The sequence below is a fragment of the Rattus norvegicus genome, chromosome 20, assembly GCF_036323735.1.
Source record: "Rattus norvegicus strain BN/NHsdMcwi chromosome 20, GRCr8, whole genome shotgun sequence".
Classification (NCBI taxonomy): domain Eukaryota; kingdom Metazoa; phylum Chordata; class Mammalia; order Rodentia; family Muridae; genus Rattus; species Rattus norvegicus.
In genome coordinates, this window is record NC_086038.1 from 16,900,214 (window position 1) to 16,905,243 (window position 5,030).

Sequence of the window (5,030 nt, forward strand, 5' to 3'; positions counted from 1 at the left end):
TGTCTGTTCACAACAGTTAAATCCTAACTAAGACAGAAGTCATGCAGTATTCACATTCCCATGCCTGGCTTATTGTACTTATCATAAATTCCTTCAAACCTCTAACTGTTGCCAGAAATGACAGCATTTCCTTCTTTTTTCCTTATCTCCCACTGTATATGTGTCTACACATATCAAACTTTCCTTGTCAGTTCTAGTGATTGGCACTTCTGTTGATTCTGGGTCTTGTTTACTATACATCATGCTACAATGAGCATGAAGTTAAGGTATCTCTTTGACATACTTGTTCTTATAAAACCCTGAAAGAACTCTGTTGTAATTTGGGCTTTATTGCTATGAAGAGACACCATGGCAATTCTTATAAAGGAGAACATTTCATTGGGGCTGGTTTACAGGTTCAGAAGTTTAGTCTATTATCATCATGGTACGAAGGCAAATAGAGTGCAAGGGAAGGACCTGAGAGTTCTTGATCTGCAGGCATCAGAAGGAGATGGTAGCCACACTGAGTGCAGGTTAAGCATAAAAGGCCACAAAGCCCACACCCACAGTGTGATCATACTTTCTCCAACAAGAGCACATCTGCTCCAACAAATTCATAGTCCTAATAGTGCCACTACCTATGGGCCAATCATTTAAACACGTGAGCCTATGGGGAGGGGGGTCATGACCCCCAAGTAGCTGAAGGAATCAATCAATCCTCAACAACAAAAGGTAGCTAGAGGCATCACATTACCTACTCTCTTTCAGATATTTATGCGCAATGTGTCCCCACAGGCTGGTCCCTATGCAGTGGTGCTGTTTTGAGAGGCATTGGACCTTTTGGGACATGGGACTTGGTTGACAAACACAAAACATAGGGAAAGTCTTGTGCATTTTCAGACAGGCCCACCTCAGCCTAGCTCCTAGTCTCTGGATCCACCAGGTGTGACCATCCAAGTTGTATGTCTGAACCACGAGCCAAAACAAGGCTCTTCTCCCTTAAGTTGCTTCTGCCAGGTCCTGGGTCACAATAAGAAGTCTGTAATATACTACCAGACTCAAAACAATATAGAGAACTAAAAGACATTAAGGAGGGAGTAAATGAAAGGGTTTAAAGAAGTAAGAGGGTGGGGAATTGGTGTAATTATATTATAATCTCAAAAACTAAGGAAATAACTTTTAAAACAATACTGGCATACAAACATACAAATAAAATATACTAATAGTAACAACAGAGACCCAGAAATAAAACCATGTATTTACAGCCAACTAACTCCCAACAAAAGCATCAAGAATACACATTGTAGGAAGGACTGTCTCCACAAGTAGTGCTGAAGAAACATGACCTTGATATTCAGAGGAAGAAACAAGGTCCTGACTCTCATTGTATACAGAATCAATTCAAAATCAAAGACTTAACTGTAGGACCAATATCTAGGAAACACAGGAGCAATGCAGGATACTGAGCCTAGTAACAATTTATTTGGTATTAGGACCAAAAACACAACAGCAAAACCAGGCCAATAGGAATAAAGTGTAAGAAAGCGTCTACACAACTCAACAACCGCCAGAGTAGAGAGACAGCTCACAGAACGGGAGGTCTTTGTAAACCCGGAAGAATTTTAAGTGAGAGCTGATGCCACAGGAGTTCCTGGGCTGAAGAGGCACACTGCACTGCCCCCAGATTTGACTAAGTATATGGAACTAATTTGTCCAGAAGATCATCTGAGAAGTGCTACTTCTCAACAACTCAAATGTACACATGAAAGAAAGCTGAATTTCGGAAAGAAAAAATGGCTTACCAGAAGCATGGGTAACGGAAGCGTGGGTTTACCGGAAGCATGGGTAACCAGGGAACCAGTCCCTTAACCTAAGCTTCCTGGCCGATGAAGAAGAATTTCCATGCCCCCTTTTTCTCATGAGTCCATCTCTGTACCTGTTCCCAGAAAAATTCCAATTTGCCTGACGTCTTAAAACTTCGACAACATTGTAATGAAGAATACCGCCTCGATCCTTTGATTGAGAAGTGAGTTGAATCAACTTGTAAATAACAATGGCTACAACTCTTTAACTGGGAAAGATTTCCTTTCCTCTCCAGCCCTATGACTCTTTTTCTCTCTTCCTGCGACTGTACACCATGATGTCACAAAGACAGGCACTGTTCTCTATTTTCCATATAATCGCATGTGAGTGAAGATATCCTTACAGCTAGCACAAGCCAAATATTAATCCTAATTACACTAATCACAGATTCCAAGTGATAGGCCTGGTTCATTCTCGAGGTTATCAGTTGCAGTGAACAGACTGTTCCTAAGCTGAAATCCTAAATTCAGTGTGATGGTTTTAAAAATGGGTTTTTAATATTTTAAATATTATATATACATATATGTGTATATATAATATTTAAAGTCAGGAGGGTAGTGCCCTCGTGTCTGCTCTTAGCATTCTTGTAAGGAGTGAACAGGAAGCTATCGTGTTCTACATTCACTAAATAAAAAGAATACAGGAAGTCCAAATTCTACCACCCACAGGAGGAACTTCACCTTGATACCACCCTCCTGGCACTCTGACATCAGACTATTAGCCTCCAGAACTACAAGAAGTAAATGTCGATTGTTTATAAGCAATTTGGAAGTAAAATCATCACCATCCAAACTAGAAGACAGTTATTTGATGCACCAAAATTCACAGTAAGCATTTTTACATTTACATAGCTATTAAATATCATGAGGGCAGTAGTATCGAATCCATCTAAGGAGTCAGACACTGTAGGCTGGTGAGCATTGCCCAAGCCTGCACCACTAGCTAGCAGAGCCGCAAGTTAAATAGTCACAATGGGACTCTAGAGTCCCACTCTTTAACCACTCACCATATGGATGGTTAACTTTAAGCGTTCCCAGTAGTTCTGTGCCAAGCTATCAAAGCTAGAATGATCAATCTGATATGGTGACTAAGAAAACAGAAAGCATTAGTGAATATTGATGCTCAGCCTGTCACTCAACAGCACGCCCATCTCTCTCCTCAACAAAGTATCATTTTTATCATCTGTGTCTTCCAACCTTGTGCAAGGACGGTAGTCGATCTGATAGCAGGGACTTTCTGTCTTCCATGAGTGATTCTACTCAGAGTATGCAAATGGGGGTGGGGTCAGCTGGGTGCTAAGCTACAACGGACTCTGCACTATATTCAATAGCCCACGAAGAAACTAACATTTGAACAGAAGGTACAAAGATTAATTTTGTGGATCAAATTTATGGCTGAGAATAAACGAATACATTTCAACGCCCTCTTTGGGTGCTTAAGTGATAATGATGGCTTCTCAATGCAACATGTCATCCAGTTTCATATGGACTAATAAAAACCCGAGCATAAAACTTGCTGGTGGGCTGCCTTTCGAGATCCCTTGTCAGCCTATCTGTGCCTGTTTTAATTTCGCGCCTCAGGAAGATGGTCTCCCAGGACAGTGTCAGAAGGCAGAAGTAGTATTTGTCTACTAGAAGGCTCTAAAGGGCATCAGAAAACAGGAACACAGATATGCAGAGGCATTATCCCAATGCTCTCCCTGCCAGAATGCAGCTTGGCACTGGTTCATTCCTCTTGTTCAAAGCCACAGTGCTAGCCAGGGCCATATTTCATTCACGGTTGGGTAATGGTTCCTTCTCCTTGGTGTTCTATGCTGAGACACACGACCCTTCAACCTATACTGACCCTAGGTGACTCAAGGCTGTTAAGTCTGTGACCCTGTCTGATTATAGCACTTTGTTTATAATAATAAGAGTGTACACAGGCAAATGGACCACAAAACAATTGGCTCTTTTTCACCACGGAGGCGGCTTTCTGGTCAGCTCCCAGCACGCACATGCACAGGAAAAGGGAGGAGAAGCAGCTGCTCTTCTCCATTGTGTTTGAGAAAGGCATCTGTGATCCTCTTGAGCACCCACTGACTGTGTACCACAGCCTATACCCTAGAATTTGACATCTTAGATTATAATTTTCATTAGAAGAGAGTTCTTTATTTTATGTACGTGTGTGTGTGTGTCCCTGAGTGTACAGATGTGAAGCCACCATGAAGACCAGAAAAGGGTGTCAAGTACCCTGGAACTGGAGTAGAGACCTGTGTGGGAAGCCTGTTCTTGCTTCTGGGAATGGAACCCAACTCCTCACAAGCAGCCAAAGTGCTTTTAACCACTGAGCCATCTCTCCAGACCCATGATTCCTTAATGAATAAAACTGAGAAGTTTGGAAAGAACTTCTTTCGACCACCAAAAGCAATATTCTCCGGCGTCTCCGGTTGCTTTTGAAACAGCTTAAATGTCAGTTCTCTTTTGATACCTCAAGTCACTGAGAATTATTTTGTCTTGATTAAAGAGACTTATCATTTTAATGAATCATTAAAAGTCGTGATGTTTTAATTTCACCAGACATCCTGTAAGAGTAGGAGAGGATATTTCAATTTTCATATTACTTTCGGGAAGGGAGAATTTCTTTTTAAATCGGTGAAGAAGTAAAAGTAAAAAGCAAAAGAAACCAACTCCATGTTCCAATATCAATGACGTTTTGGAAGTGCAATAGTACTTCTAGAAAGATCTAGTGAAATGTAAACACATAACAAGTTTTCCTAAAGAAATACTTAAAAACAAAAACATGAGCGTGAATGAGCTCAAAGACAGGAAAGCGTTATGTAGAGTATTTTTCTTAACACTGCCAGAGAGTATGACACTGAGGAGAACTGCCAGCTTCTTCCAATATGGTCTTGGATAAATATTGAATTTTCAAAAATTTATTTTAAATGAGACATTTTTAGTCTTGTTTAATATCCAAACCGCCTAATACGATTAGCAATGATGAACTTAATAGTAAACAAGTATTTGGCATGTACTCCACACCGGGCACTGTTCTGTGCTTTATATATAACATTTGATTTCCTCTGCAAATGAACAATTGCCATTATTAAGCGTCAGCAACCAGATAGACTTCAACAAGCTTTGCACACCTTTAACTGGGTCCCAACACCAAGCCCAAGGGTCATGATTGTGACATCTGTTTCACAA

At 40.8% G+C, this 5,030-nt stretch overlaps 1 long non-coding RNA gene across 1 annotated transcript; it reads left to right on the forward strand.

The window, feature by feature from the left end:
• Nucleotides 1-1,633: 1,633 nt before the first annotated feature.
• On the forward strand, nucleotides 1,634-4,367 carry LOC134483892 (uncharacterized). Its single transcript, XR_010061063.1, has 2 exons — nucleotides 1,634-2,005; nucleotides 4,026-4,367. It is a non-coding gene; the product is annotated as an uncharacterized LOC134483892 (long non-coding RNA).
• Nucleotides 4,368-5,030: the final 663 nt, after the last annotated feature.